The sequence below is a fragment of the Echinops telfairi genome, unplaced genomic scaffold, assembly GCF_000313985.2.
Source record: "Echinops telfairi isolate 266 unplaced genomic scaffold, ASM31398v2 ScPeMD7_7424;HRSCAF=8462, whole genome shotgun sequence".
Taxonomy (NCBI): Eukaryota; Metazoa; Chordata; class Mammalia; order Afrosoricida; family Tenrecidae; genus Echinops; species Echinops telfairi.
This window is the reverse complement of record NW_022111324.1, coordinates 94016542-94033318: the sequence shown is the minus strand read 5'-3', so window position 1 is coordinate 94033318 and position 16777 is coordinate 94016542. Positions and strand designations below refer to the sequence as shown.

General features: G+C 42.8%; 2 pseudogenes; one reads left to right on the top strand and one right to left on the bottom strand.

The window, feature by feature from the left end:
- The first annotated feature begins 2083 nt into the window (after window positions 1–2083).
- On the top strand, window positions 2084–2474 carry LOC105979495 (annotated as a pseudogene).
- A 1151-nt stretch (window positions 2475–3625) lies between these two features.
- On the bottom strand, window positions 3626–6789 carry LOC101648600 (annotated as a pseudogene).
- Between the last annotated feature and the right edge of the window lie 9988 nt (window positions 6790–16777).

The following is a 16777-nucleotide window of genomic DNA, read 5'->3' as shown; positions in this document are numbered from 1 at the left end:
AAAGCATTCAACAACAAAAAAAAGAAAAAGTGTTTAAATCAGTGGTTCTCAACCTTTGTAATGACACAACCCTTTATCACAGTGCCTTGTGTTGTGGTGACACCCGAACCATAAAAGTTGCTACTTAGTTGCTACTTCAAACTGTAATTTTGCTATTGTTACGAATCGTAATGTAAATATCTGATATGCAGGATGTACTTCCCTTGTTACAAATGGAACATAATTAAAGCATAGTGATTAATCACAAAACAATATGTAATTGTATATTGTGAAATATTTCTAATTGCAAATAAAGGTAATTTTGTCTTGAGAAAAAAAAAGAAAGAAATCAAATGATGCATTACCTTGGGCAAATCTGCTGACCAAAATTTCTTTAAAGTGTTGAAGAGGCAGAAGAAGGTTATTCTGAAGACTAAGGTGCAACGGACCCAAACTTTGGCATTTTCATTTATGTCATACGTGTGTGAAGGTTGGACATTGAATAAGGAAGATGGAAGAAGACCCAGTGCATTAGAATTATGGTAGTGGCAGAGAATACTGAAAATACTGTGAAGTGCCAGAAGAGCAAATAGGTCTGTCTTGGAAGAAGTACAACCAGAGACTCTTGGAAGCCAGGATGGCAGAGACTTTATCTCATGTACTTTGGACATGTTATCAGGAGAGACAGTCCTTGGAGAAGGATATTATACTTGATAAAGTGGAGGGGCAGCAAAAAAAGAGGAGCATCCTCATTGAGTTTGATTGACAGTTCTTGCAACAGTGGGCTCAAACAGCAATTGTGAGGATGTCTCAGGATCAGATGGTGTTTCTTTCTGCTGTACACAGGGGGGCTTCGAGTTGGCAGTGATTCACAGCCCTTAACAACTGCTAAATGAATAATAAATTTTAGAAAATCAGAACAGCATGGTTTTTATGAGGTGGACATTTAAAATGGCCCAGTGGTCAACTTTCAAAATTATTGTACCACTCTATTATCTCTGGCATTAATTACTCCTTTTCCACTTAGTACTTTCCCTCCCAGGGCCCCCTGCCCTTGGTTTCTGTAATTTGCTGCAACATCCATCTCAAGGAACTCAGAAACTATTAAAGAAATGGCTCACATGGTGAAGCCTTCCAAGTCCCAAATCCATACATCAGGTGTATAACTGGACACTTCTCTTGACTTGCATGGTTTCAGGGGCTAGTAAACCCAAATTGGCAGGCCAGACAAAAGGCTGCTGGCTTAAGTTCTAAGAACTGGAGGTCAGATGATGGTGAGCCAGATACAAGAACCAGAGCAAAAGAGATAATAACTCTACTAGAGATTCATATATATTGGATGCAGGCTAAACCTTCAAGGAAATTTCCCTTACTTGAGTTGCAATGTGTTGTTAATTGAATAAGGGTGGTAAGATAATGTGATTGGGGTAAGGATGGTTAATTGAGCTACACCCTCTAGCACAGTGATTGCTAAAGATACATCCCATTCTAATCCTACAATGCACAATTGATACAATGCACAATTCACTGCAGTATGGAACCATAACCTTAGGCATAGAAACTAGGACTTATAACTAGGACTTTTAACTTATAACTTATCACAAAATAGAGGACACTTACAAAAGATCATAAAATGGATAATTATTACCTAACTACCAAAACATTAAAAAGCATGCCCCAACCAAGTTGACACACAATCATAATCATCAGAGGTTTCATGCATCTTATTTGCATTAGCAAAAAAGCTTCCCAATCACCTTGGTGGCCACAAACAACTTATTTACATAGTCCCACCCAGCTTTGTGAAGGAGTCACAAAGAATATAGCTAGAAGGGCCATATTAAATAATTCACTGTACTAAAACTATTAATTAAGAGGTTGGAGGTTCAAGTACATCCAAAATGCCTCTGAAGAAAGACTGGAAATATATGTCCAAAAAAATTGGTCACTGAAAATCCCAAATCTACGCTGACACACCTGGGTCAACTCAGTAACAACTGGATTGGTTTTGGTAATGGTAGGCTGGTGAATCAGGCCAATGCTTGGGCTGAATACCACTTAAAAATTCAGAATAAGCTTTCTGCCATCTTCTGGTACCTCCATAATGGTGCGCATGAACGTCCTGGCCAGCACTCTCAAGAGCATCAGTAATGCCAAGAAGAGTGGCAAGGCCAAGTTCTTATCAGGCCATGCTCCAAAGTCATTGTGTGGTTTCTAATTGTGATGATGAAGCCTGGCCACATTGGCGAATTTGAAATCATTGATATCACACAGCTGGGGGAATTGTTGTGAACCTCACAGGCAGATTAAACCTGTGTGGAGTGATCAGCCCTAGATTTGACCTGCAGCTCAAAGATCTAGAAAAGCGGCAGAATAACTTGCTCTTGTCCCACCGGCTTGGCTTCATGGTGCTGACTTCCTCTGCCAGTATCATGGACCATGAGGAAGCAAGGGGAAAACACATGGGAGGAAAAGTCCTAGCCTTATTTTTCTAGGCTTTGGGGGACTCTCTTACCTAGGGGACCATTTGAAAATCCTAAAGAGGTGGTTCAGAGGTAGTGCAGTCTTTGATAGCTTTTCAGAAATAAGATGGAATGGAGTGCAGGGCATGGGGATCCTAGAAAGCTACCTAGCTCTTGGGGTTGAGACTCAAGCGGCTGTATTACTGGAGTACAGAAAAATGACAAAATAAGCCAGCCTAGGAAAAACTTCAGGTCAGCTTTGACTAATCTGGTTGACCCGGAAAATTTTAAATCCTGAAATTGGATTGAAGGAAATCTGGATGACCATGTTGGCAAGGCCTGACATAGGAAGGAACTCATTGTCTTAGCCATCAAATGATTTCAGCAAGTAACTTTTCAAACATCATTCCCAGCACATAGTTAAATATTTTAAAAAATGATATACCATGCTTTTAAAAATTGAGCACACATTGTTTTTTACAATAAAAAGTGCTTTTTACTCTTGGATGAGCAATTAAAATACACAATTGTTTATTTCAAATGACATTTAGAAATTATTCTAACATGACAGCACCAAAAATATAGTTCTGCAATTACAAAAGAACTAAACAGGAATCCATAATTAGGTTATTCTCATGTGTACAAGTATGGTTCTAAAATAAATACTTTTAAGCAGCTGTTGTCTACTTTTCCGGTTTCATTAGAACACACGTTTTCAGTTGTTGGGGAAAGTATGTTATATTCTACCCACTTGTCTGAAGGGGTTCTTCAAGAGTCAACTTACTTAGGAATGGAAGTATTCCTGTGCCAATGCACAGGGCAAGCAGGAAGAAAAGTTAGATTACTTGGGGCATAATGCACTCTCCATGCCACCCAAAGAACATGGTATTCTGTAGCAACTAGCGGCCCTTCAGCATTGGCCTCTTTATCCCAAGAGTTTAATAATGTGGACATTTTCTTGCTATCAAGTAAATTTGGGTAGCTTGCTTCTTCTTGCAGTCCGGGCTCCTTGAAATGACCTAGTTAGTAACCAATTACACAGGGAAGTCCAACCAGCAATAGAGAGGGCCTGTCTTCAAGCTAATGAACTCACATTAATCATTTATGTTCAACATAAACATGGAACTTCAAAAGGATGTGCATCATCCAGCAACACTAACCCGATGAAGACAGCATCTGCTCTTCTATGGCTTAAGTTTTGCCCAGTATTTTGGATACCTGGAACGGACCACACCAACGGTCATTGCTCCCACAGCGAAGCCTTGTGCTGCCATGTGCATCAGCTGAATGGACGTTTTAGAATCACCACTGCTCTTCAACTTGTATAATCCATATGTAAAAATTGCTGCAAAGCTTGCTATTCCAACAGAGACAAATGGTGACTCTTTAGCTTTTATGACAAGCTTGACCCCTGACCTTCAATATACGAAGAAAGAGAAATATCGATGTTGGATGACATAGTAATTGGCTGAAGAATCTTTCTGAGACTGAAGAATTTCCCATGAGCCACAGAACCACGTTAAAGTTCCCTAGCACACACTTTTATTATGTGTGTGTGTTTACAAATTACTTATGCCAGCTATTTTCTACTACAAAATACACAGAAAGAGAAAAGAATGAGATGACATATACATATTGCTTTAGGTATCATTTTTAAATGAATCACACTGTGGACTTCCAACAAGAAGGCGGACTTGGCCAGGCATGCTACGAGACTCTGCAACAAAGACACCATAAAACAAATGAAGCAGATCCGATGACAATCCTGAGTTTCAGAGGAAAAGATACAGAATAGACTGAATACTGGCTAGGAGGAGCTGAACAAAAGCAGCAACGAGGAGACAGAACAGTGCCTTGTCCTCTGGCAATTGAATGGATAGTAACCTTTAATAGACCCGCTCACTCATCCCAGCACAAGTGGCCACACCAGTGGTTGGTGACCAGAAAGGTCTGATCCTCCCTGTGTTAGGCTGGATTCTCTAGAGAAGCAAAGCTTGCATTTTATATCTAGAAAGTGGCTCACTTATAATTGCTGTTGTAAGTCTAGTCTGGTTCATGTCCATGTGTCAGATGTTAAGCTAGAGTTTTTCATGACCACGATAGCTACTAGGGCCAACCAATCAGGAAGTAGGAAGACCACAGGCAAAGTGCTTCTAGTGATTATTCTTCAAAACCAGAATTTAGAAAAAGGCATTGGCTAGATCAATAACTGCAGACCAGGTTCCAAGAGGAGTATTAATTTGTTCAAGCAACACGACCACATCTGGAAAAGCAACTGCAATTGGAGTCACCACTTGGTTTAAGTTTACGACAATCTATTTTAGTCTTCAAGGTCCATCTGATTTTTGCAAAAGCCAAATCAGTGCATTCAATGGATGTGGGTGGGAATCACTACTCCTGTATCCTTCGAGTCCTTGATAGTGGCACTAATCACTACAGTCCCTCCAGGAATGCTGTATTGCTTTTGGTTTACTATTTTCCTAGGCAGAGGCAGTTATAACCGCTTCTATTTGGCTTTTCCTACCATAATAGCCCTTACTCCAAATTTCAGGGATCCAATTGGGGGGTTCTGCCAATTTTTCAGTATGTCTATTCCAATAATACATCTGGAACTGGGGAAATTACAACAGATTGGGGATGGGACCACTAAACCCTCTGTGAGACAAATATGAGCTATGCCTTATTAGCTTAATTAATAACTTTTGATTAATTGTGGGGTGAGGAGAGTCCCAACAAATCATCACAGGTCCGGTAGGCACAATTGTACAGCGATAATAAGGATTATAGTAAAGTCATAGAGAGCATGAGAGGTAGAGGAGAGATTGGAATAATGGAGTCAGACACAATTCATGGTAGCATGCTCACCTCAGCCCCGCTTGGTGGTCCTCGTGGGGGAAACCCAGCCACGAGAGCAGGAGAGAGCCTTGGGAATGAGAGCAGGAGAGCCCCAACTTTGCTAACCAAGGGTTATATCTCATTAGGGGGACATGATTACAGGTAACAACATGTCACAGGAAGGGGAAGTACAATAGGCATACACATTGTAGGAAGGGTATCTATGATAGGCATAAGCATAACAGGAAGGGGATGAGCTAGGGTTGTGCCCATAGGAATGGGAAGGCCTAGGGGTATACATGTGACAAGATGGGCGGACCCTAGATTCATGATGGCAGCCTAACCTTGGTCATCCTTGGGCGGGTTTGATCTCTCTGGTGTCTCCTACAAGGAAGCAGACAACTACTATCCTTATCAGAAGGGAGTGGGATAAACTTGTTGTGGGATCTACTTGTTGTGGGATAAACAGTGGTGTCTGCTTGGTCTAGATGGCTGATAGCTATTAGGGAGAATGACCCCTGATCTAGTCCTGATGACCTCCAAGTGCACAGTCATTCGCAAGCAGCTAAGTTTGGCATATATTTGGGGGAGACAACTTGGGAGAAATCCTTCTGTTTCCCACAATTAATAACATAATTAATAAAATTAAAAACTTTCCCGCTAGCCTTCAGATGAAGTGCTTAATAGAAGCCAGGAGACAGAATATCAAACTATATTTACTGTTTATAGGATTAAAATAAACACAAATAAGGTACAAATTGGTGAAGAAATACAACAGAGTCAATAAATACCCAACCCCTGTCCACACAGAGAACCCCAAAGGAGACAAAAACATTTTCAGCAAAATTTCGAAAAAGAAACAGATGACAGTTCATGTCACACTGCCAGGTGACGACAAAAAGCAGAGAATTTCTATCCGGCAGCAACGGACCCTTCATGAAGGACAACAGGCAGAATGATGACCTTGTAATTGGTATAGATCCCCAAATAATCCACAGACCTGGAACTGCCATAGTCATGCCTCTAAATTCAGCATCTATGGGAAAGCAGCATAGCAGAAATCCACAAGAACAACAGGTAGTCATCTTTCCATGGAGCTCACTGGTCACCACACTTTGAAGTAGCTCTTGAACACAACCGCAAATTCAGCAATCCTTAATCTTACCTTTTGCTCATCAGAATTAAGATCACAATACTGTAACCAAAGGGGAATTGTGGTCATTATTTTCTCCTAAATGAATAAAAGTGTGTGGGGGGCAATCAATGGAGTTTGTGGTTGTTGCCCGCTACACTGATACACAGTTACTGAGCAGTGGTGATGGGGACCTAAGCCACAGAGCCCTGCTCAGACACACAAGTGAAGTGGCTAGTCTTCCCCTGTTTGCCTTTTAAGCCTCATCCTAGTATCTTCTCTTGCTTTGACCAGATGCTGACAAAGTTTAAATTTGCAATTGATGGGTAAATTTAACAAGCTGTTCCTACAACAAATAGCCGGTGACATTTTCTCTTCCATCCCCACCAGGCTCCCAATCAGGTGCCCAAGCACAGGACCCACTGCAGTGCACATGAGCTCTCTACATGGTTGAATGCCACCGTGAGGGGAGGGAAGATCATACCAACAGAGACAAGATCTCTACCCACTGGCTGATAAGGGACAGGTAGGCACCACGTTTGGAGGAAAAAGTGTTCCAAGAGAGGAAACAGTAACAACAAAAACAAGCTCCCAAACCTCTCAACTCATTTTACCTAAGCAATAGCAATTTATATCGACCCATTTCAGGTCGATGAATCCCTGCAGGAAGAGTGTTCAGCTTAAGTAAGCAACAAGAAAGCAGCAAAAGGAATCGGGTGCCCATCCTCCAGTTTCCAATGGCTCCTTTGTGTTGGTGTGTTCACTAGTTGACTGCTGATGACAAGCGTAAGGGCGGGTGACATGGGTGTGGGGTGGTGCCTAGATGCCACATCCTGAGAGGCCCCCAGCCACCCGGGTGCCATCTGTCCACGTTGATCACGTCTTCATCCTCCAGCTCCAGCGGGGCTGTGGTGTCTGTTGCCTTAATTGGCTGCGCGGCAAACCTGAGTCTAATCGGTCTCACTGACAAGCCCTCTCAATCACTCACAATAGGCCTTCATTCGCTCACTTGGCACTGCGTGCCTCTTGAACTTGAACTGGAGGACAGAGCCATCCTGCCCGGTCACCTTCAGGTTGGTGTGGTCCTTCTCCATCTTCACTCCCTCCTTAGGCTTCTCCTAGGACACGGTGGCATGGGTGTAAGCTGCCAAGACGGCAGGGGCAGTACCGCAAGCCTGAGTCATGCTCTCAGTCCTGTTGCTTTGCCTCTGAAATTGCCAAGCCTCCATTAATATCTTGACCTTAGTAGGCTTCCACTCTGACTGGCTGGACTGCAAAACATTAGGGGTCTCTTGGAACCCATGTTAATTCAGAACCAATGTCCAGCATGCTCCGGAAAGGCTGATCCTATCCTTTACCCCCGTGAACTGTCACTCTTGTAAAAGGTTGCAGATCCCTTTGGGGAAAACTAGGAGAAAAAATGAACAGTAAGAAAGCTCTGGTGGCGTGGCGGGATCCTTCTGCAAAGGGACCTAGACTTCCTTTATTCTAGGGCCTGTAGGTCTCTAAACTACCTCACGTCTGGGAATTGATTAAGTGATTGTGATTTTCTATTCTGGTGATTTGAGTTAGACTGTTGTTCACCCCATCTAGAATTGTTCTGCTTGTATAGGTCAAGGAAATACTTAGTAGGCTTCCCACCTATTTAACTTTCGGGGACACCCTGACAAAGTAGCCAATGCCATAGGCCCATAGGAGTCAGGCTATTCTGATTACGACTCTGCTGTCCATTACGGTAATCACGCCCACCTTGCCTCTGTCAGTTGAGTGCTACCGTCTGGCCCCCTACCCCCCACAGGGCCCAATCTGCCCCATTGCAGGCAAGGGTCTTAATTCAAGGAGGGCACTCCCCACTGTCAGGTCTGGCTGACATAAAATATCAGCACAAGAGTCTTCAGAGATTCTGGGGCTCCCTTCACTAATTGTTTCTTACTGTTTTGATAAAGGTGTGTCCGCAGGGCACTCCCTTTGTGGGTCTATGGCTTTATCCTGGTAGATCCGCTCTAACATGGCAATGTCCCTAGCCTTTGGAGGCTTCTTCTCTAGGGTGTGTCAAGGTAGGTCTGGGACTTCACCTGGACTTCGCGTCGGCCGTCTCAGAACGCATGCCTCAGCAAACCAAGCAAATAAACGATGAGACCCTCGCCTCACCTCTGTAGCTGAAACAGTGAATGAAGACGCTGTGTTTCGTGGCCCCATATGGATAAACTCAGACTGACCCAAGCTTATGTTCCTCGAACCATTATCCCACACCCTTAATAACCTTTATCCTATATCAACATTAAAGAAGCAATCGATGTAATCCACCACATTAATAAAACAAAGGAAAAGGCCCACATGGTCAGATCAATCATTACAGATAAAGCATCTGACAAAATCCGACACCCTTTCCTGTTAAAAACAGTTAACAAATCCAAATAGAAGAGAAATTCCTGAGCATCGTTAAAGGCATGTAGAAGAGGATCCCTCGTGGAGTCGTGGGTGCCCTGGTGGCGCAGTGGTTGCGAGAAGCAACGTGGGCAGTTTGAAGCCACCAGCAGGCCCCGGGGCTTTGTCCTCCTGTAAACAGTTACAGTCATGGATAAGCAACATCTACTCAGTGGCAGTGAGTTTTGTCTTTTGAGGTATCGATAGAAACACTTTGTTGCGGTGCTGAGTGGATTCCGACCCACAGAGACCCTCGTTCAACAGAAAGAAGCACCGCCCGGACCGTGCCGTCTTCACAGTTGTTAGTTCAAGTCCATAGCCCATCATTGGAGCCATGTGTCGGTCCATCTTGGACAAGGCCTTCCTTTTTGCTACTCCTCGATGTTACCAAGTACGATGTCCTTTTCTAAGGATCGGCGTCTCTTGATATCAGGTCCAAGTATGTAAGGCAAAGTCTCGCCATCCTTCTAAGGACCTCTCTGGTTGTACTCACTCTAAGGAAGGCTGTTTTTTCTTTTGGAAGTTCGTGGCATTTTCAGTGTTCTTTGCTGGCACCATAATTCAAATGCATCCGGAGACTAAGCATAGTAAGAAAGACTTGGCAAAGTAAAAATGCCAATACGACCTAATCTACAAGTAAAATGCAATCCTGATCCAGATTGCATATCCCTCTGTAAGGAGATAATCACAAGTGCAATATGGAAAAAAAGTAAAAGAAACTGGATAAGCAAAGCACTGTTTCTTCTCATTTTGAATCACGGCCATCATCAAATGATGACCTGGAAAGCTTGGCTCCATCTGTGTCCTTAAGGTTGACTCTACTTCCATGAGGCAACTCTTTCTCAGTCTTATTCTGAGTGCCTGTCATCCCGAGAGGCTCATTTTGGGGCAGTGTATCTGACAGTGCTCTGCTGCTGTTCCTAAGGTTTTCGGTGGTGAACTCCTCTGAAGGGGACAGCGTATTCCTTCCGGATGGTCTGTGAACCACAAACACAAAAGTTTGATACCTGCTGATCTAGTCCATAGGAGCCCTGGTGGTGCAGTGGTGATGCGTTGGGCTGTATAACCCGCATGGTCTACAGTTTGAAACCACCAGCAGCTCCGAGGGGAAAAGACTGGGCTTTCTACTCCCGTAATCATTTACAGTCTCGGAAACCCCCAGCATTGACTGGATGATAGTGGGACTAATCTAGTCCATGCATTGATAATTGCGTGTGTCTTTCTTTTTTAATAGCTTCTACAGGAATACCATTGATATAGAAACAGTCAGAAGGCCATTTATCTCCAGGAGATATTTACTGTGGTACAAATTTAAGCAATTCATTCTCCAGAGCCCATGTTTAAAAGGCCTATGTCAAAAAGATCACATTGCCAGAAATAACCTATAATTAGCAGAGATGCACATAATTTCTCCAGTAGAGGGTGCTAACATATAAATCTGACACAGCAAAGCTTAGAAAAGTTTGTTTAATTGAATAATTGTCTAACCAGGACTGAGTTAGGGTCTTACAGCCAATAGATTAAAAGTCTTCTAGAATATGGGCATCTGCCCACTGAACCATTGCCACTGAGCCCATTCCAACTCATGGCAGCCCGTGTCACAGAGTAGAACTGCTCCTTAGGGTTTCCGAGATAGTGAATCTTCACCCGAGCCAACAGCCTCATCTTTCTCCCACAGAGAAGCTGGTGATTTTTGAGCTGTGGACCATGGGTTAGCAGCCCAACGCCTAACCCACAGAGCCTCCAGGGCACCTGAATACAAGCATAGACCCTCAGAACCAAATCTGCTACCATGAAGTCGATTTACACTCTTAAGAACCCTACATGGTTTCTAAGGTAGTACATCTTTACAGGAAGAGATGGCCGTAACTCTCCCCTAGTGGCCGCTGGGTGTGTACCACTGACCTTGTGGTTAGCAGTCCAGGAGGTGCCTGACCATGTCATTAGGGATCCTTTGACTATGGGCATAAAAGTTTTTTTTATTGGGAGTTAATACCTGTATCATATCATTCCATAGTTCAATCACATCAAGCAGTACTGTACAATTACTACCACAATCAGTTTCCAAACATTCTTTTCCTTCCTGGACTCCTTGACATTGTCTCCCTTTTACACTACCCTCCCTACCCTACCATCCACTACTGTACCCTCCTCCCCTCCCCCAATGAAACCCTTATTCTACTTGCTGTCTCTATAGGTTCATCAATCTTGGGTTTCATATACCGAAAGAACAGAAAAATACATAACACAAGTAAAAATGTGAAATTTTTAAAAGTTTCATTGGTGTAGTTCATATATCATACAACTTAATATTTCAGTCATATTAAAAAAAGTTGTGTAATCATCACCACAATCAATTTCAGAACATTTTCTTTTTTCTTGTAGTCATTGTTGTTAGCCCCTCCAATTCCCCCAACCTCCCCTGCCATGCCCCTAGGAAATTATTAATATAGTTATGTCGCTATAGCTTTATCTATCCTGGATTTTATATACAGAAAATCATACAAAACTAAAACAAGAAACAAACAAATGAAAAACTGGCAACAATGACAAAACAAAACAAAAAACCTCAATAGAAAAAGAAACAGAAAATATTAAAAATGGAAACCGTTTTATTGTCACACAATTTACATATCATACAACTCTATAGTTCAATCACATCTAGAAGAATGATCAAATCATCACTTGAATCCGTTTTAGAACATTTTCTTCATTCTTGTGCTCATTGTTATTGTCTCCTCATTTCCCCCAACATTCTCCTGCCACTACCACCCCCCCCACACACACATCCACACAAGGAATGATTAATCCAGTTACTGCCTCTATAGAGTTACCTATCCTGGATTTCATATACGCAGAAACTTTTTTTTTAACTAACAACAATAACAATGTAAAACAGATTAAAAAACCCTCAACCCCAAAGAAAGCAGAAAATATTTAAAACTAGAACACATTGAAATGGATCGTAAGGAAGATCAAATGATAAGATGCTGAATTTTAACCTGCTGGCCTCTGCCACAGTACACTTTCCAGCGCTCTCTCGGTGGTAGCAAGGCTAGTCACACCCTGGTCCATGGTCAGAGGGGCTCACCAGGGGCTTAATTCATGTGTATTTTCCCCCCACCTAAAAAAACAAAAACTGAAACAGCTTTAAAATGGGTCAAAGGGGAGATCAAATGCCAAAATTACATTTTGACCTAACTATGTCTGCCATAATCGACTTTATAAAGCTCTCCGTCTGGTGCCAGACTATTTACATCCCTCAATCCTGACAGCGGGGAATTCACCAGAGGCTAAGTCCATGTGTAGACCCTGAACATGGATTTTGGAATTCCACTGTCATCCATAGCCTTCTGAAAACCAGGAGTTCACAATGTAAGCTCTGATACTATTCCCTCCTTTAGATTTGTATTATATTATTTACAATCCTTGGATCACACAGGCTGGTGTGCTTCTTCCATGCGAACTTACTTGATGCCTCACTTAGAAGGCTGCTTGTTTGAAAACAAGCCTTAAGACCCCAGACGCTATTCTTTCTGATAGCCAGGCACCAGCTTGTGAAACAGCTTTTTTTTTTTAAGGGTAAATCTGCTGCCAAATATCCCTTTAGTGTATTTTTAAATTTAATTTTAATTATTTTTAGTGAAACAACTTTTAAAAAGAGGAGCTGATACCAAGGGCTCAAATAGAAAGTAAATGTTTAGAAAATAATGATGGCAACATATGTACAAATAAGCTTGCTGCAATTGATGTGTGGATTGTTATAAAAGCTATAAGAGTCCCCAATAAAATGATCTTTTAATTAAAAAAAATGTCAAAGGGGAGATCAAATAATAAGGTTTTACATTTAACTAACTACAGGAGCAGATCTGCCACAATTGACTTTACAATGGTGTCGACAGCAAGGCTATTCCCATTCCTGGGCTACGATCAGAGGGAATTCTTCATCAGAAACTTAATCCATGTGCTGACCCTGCAAACAGATTTTGGGCTTCGTTGTCATCCATAGCCTTCTGCAAATGAGGCATTCAGGATTTAAGCTCTAAGAGCATTTCCTCTTCTGGATGTGGGTTTTATTACTTCCAATGCTTGGATCACACAGGACTGGTATGTTTCTTTTCTGTGGATTTAGTTGATATCTCCCTTGGATAGCTGCTTGTTTTAAAACAAGCCTTTACGACCCCAGATGCTATATTTTCTGATATTGGACACCATCTGGTGTCTTCATCTATACCTTTGCTACAGCACCTCTGCCTTCAGTGATCTCTTCATGAGGGTGACTGTAAAGTAAAGCCATGCCATAAGAACTACCGTATGTACTTGAGGATAAGTCGACCCGCATATCAGCTGAGGCACCTAATTTTACCACAAAAACTACATTGAAAATGTGGGAAAACTCGGTTTATATGCGAGTATATATGGTAATTGTTCTTAAATTAGAACTAGCCCAAAATTAGATTAAGTGCAAACCTCCAAAAGAAAAATAAAGAGGAAAATATTTAACAGTAAAACGTAACTACAACATTCTGAGTAGATGGGAGGGTAAACAAACCATTGTTCCAAATCTCCTCCACGATTACAAGACAGACAAGGAAATGAATGATGCTCAGCTTTGAAGGACTCTGAACCAGGGACCAGAGAAAAGCACCGAGGGACTGCAGAGAGGAAAGAATCCGCATATTAATGATCAGTCACGAGACAGCCCCAAATCACTTCTCCCACGTGTCTGCTCTTCCCTCAGCCATGCAGGCCACCAGCTAGTGTGAACCTGGCAAGCAGCCCCAGAAAAAGCATGCTTCCCTAACCAGCAAAGCTCTTGCCTGTACAAAGAGATAGAACCCCAAGGTTCTGCCCTAAACTCAGCAAGGCAGATTGCCCCAGGGATCTCTTTGGGGTGTTCCAGCACCATCCCACCCAGGCACTGTCTGTTGCAAGCCTACTGCAAATTGCTACAAAAGGCACATGCTGGGTGTCTAATCCCATCGTTAACACTCCACCTGCCACCCTGCTTACCTGATACCTCAAATTTCAGACAGCCACGGGACAGACATGCCAGGAGTCCTTTCTGATCTGTTGTTTCCCCTTTCCAGTCAGTGCAAAGGACTGCTAACAGAGGCTGCTGGGTGAGAGGCTAACATACTGGGGATTGAGCCAACATACTGGGGATTGAGGCTTCAATGGTACCAAGGTACCAAGGCTTCAATGGTACCAGGCCTCTGGGATCCATTTAGAGTATGGCAGTGCTATCTGTACCCAGACACTGTTTACACAATTTGCAAGCCTTCTGTAAATTGCTACAGAAGACCCGTTCAGTGGAGTCTGCTTCCATAGTTAGCACCGTACCTGACTCCCTGTTCACCCCACAGCACTGGCCTTTGAATCTAGGAGGACAATTTTCCCTGGGAGTCAATTAGGATGATTCTGCCCCTACTTCCATTTAGCCCTGAGGCCTGCTGACCGGGGTTACTGTGGGTTAGGAAACAGGACTCTTGAGTGGAAGCCAGCCATCGTGGGGTGAGAGGGACTTTCTGACCGCAGCCAGGCAAACTTCCATGGGGATTTCACCAGAGCATGACACTCCCCTCCCCAGGCCCTGAAGGGAGATCCCAGAGTGTGAATTTTTCCAACTAAAACCGTCACTGCTGAAACAGAGAGAAGAGCTGCACTCTATAGTGGGAAGATAGATTTTTTTTTTAATCACTGCCATTGAGTCAATTCCAACCTTATAAGACAGGATAGAATGGCCCCTGTGGGTTTCCAAGACTGTACGTCTTGACAGGAGTAGAAAGCCCTGACTTTCTCCTGAGGCGCCCTGGTGGTTTCAAACTGCTGACCTTGTGGTTAGTAGCCCATTGTGTAACCCACTATCAGGGCTCCTTCTGTCAAACTAAAAATCCCCCCCCCAAAAAAAAATCCCATTAATCAAACTCTGCTTCTTCACCTCCTCAAACATCATGGGTGCCAAGTAAGCATCCCGGAGCAGGCACGTTGGTAATGGATGGCTGCCAGTCTTCCCTATGGCAACACGTGTCTGTTAGTGGCTAATTCTCAGGGGAATTTAATGCCCACAACCAGGAGGGATTTGGACTTGGGAAAGGGAATGTGGGTTAGCTTTTTTAATTTACTTCTATTATGAGAGAATAAGGTGTCTTTATTTTAATATACACACACAGGGGGCTTCAAAATGTTTATGGAAAATGCCATTATCTTTTTTTACTTCCCATCCCCCTCCCCACACCCCAGTCCTTCTCTGCCATGCACTATCCAGTTACTGTCCCTATAGATCTAGCTCTCCTGGATTTCACATACAGAATATCACACGAAACAAAACACGATCATACTGCAAGGTTGCGGTATCAAGCAGCCTCACGGTGTCACGAACGGCAAGCGTCAAGGACTTAAACTAAAGGAGACTCGGTGCCCCAGTGGATCAGCTGTGAATGGAAGGACTGGGACTGCAACCCACCATGCACTCCATGGGAGGGAAATGGTGGTGTGTGGAAACCCTGTGGGGCTGTTCTGTCTTATCCTGTACAGCTGCTGAATCGAAAGCAACTCAGTGTCACAGGGTTGATTTTTCTCTGGTTCATGCTGCTTGCCCATCATCCAGCTGACTGCCAAATGTTAGCATCACTAGGGAGACCAGCTTGACCGAACAGCCACCACCTCAAATATCTCTGATCACAGTGGCAGAAAGAAAGAAAAGCCTGGCTAATCGTGCATTGATCTTTCTATGTGGCAGTGAAATCCATTACTTGCACTCATCGTTCTTTGCTAAAACAAATTACAAGGTCATGTCTAACATCTAAAAGACCAAGCCCGGTACAGATAAGAACTCTCAACACATGGAATTCAGGACAGATAAAACCCTCAGGAACAGTAATGGGAGTAGTGATATCATGAGAGTAGGGGGATGGTCGGGGAAGGGTGAGAAAGGGGGAACTCATCACAAGATTGGATATATAGCGCCCCCCCAAGGGGACAAATAACAGAAATGTAGGTGAAGTGAGAACAGACAGTGTAAGATACAAATACTAATAATATATAATTGATCAAGGATTCACGAGGATGGGGGAGAGAGGGGAAAAAAGACGAGCTTATACCAAGGGCTCAAGTGGAAACTGTTTTAGAAATGATGATAGCAACATATGTACCAATATGCTTGATACAATTGATGTATGGAATGTTATAAGAGCTGTAAGGGCCCCCCAATAAAATGATTCAAAGCCAACAAACAAATAAATAAAAGAACAAACCCACTGCTGTCAAGTTGACTCAGCAACTACAGTTCTTTCTGGTCTTTGGGATGAAAGCATTAAGAACGACCATACATTGTTATTGCTGTTCAGTTTCGTTGAGTTGGTTCCAGCGTATAGCAACTCCAGAGGAAACACGGCCCAGTCTTGGGACAGCTTCACAATCGTTACTTTTAAGCCATTGTTGCAACCATTGTGTTAATCCATCGAGTTGAGAGTCTCCCTCTTTTTCTCTGTCCTTCCACTTGATTAAGCTGAAGCCCTATCCAGGGACTAGTCTCTTCTGGTAACATGTTCAAAGTACATGAGACGAAGACGTGCTAGCCTCCCTTATAAGGAGCATTTTATCTGTGCTTCCTCCAAGACAGATGGGTTTGTTCTTCTGGTAGTCCATGGTGCTTTCAATAGTCTTTCCCAATACAATAATCCTAATGCATTGATTCATCTTTGGTCTTCATGTTCAATGTCCAACTTTCACATGCATATGAGATCATTGAAAAGACCATAGCTTGATTTGGGTGTACCTTAGACTGCACATGGATATCCTTGCTCTTTAATCCTTCAAAGAGGCGTAGCAAATTTGTTCAACGCAATATGTCATTAGATTTCTTGACTGCTGCTTTCATGTGCAAATGTTATAAATTTAATAAAAAAATTAATTGGAAGTATGTGGTAACATTAATTTT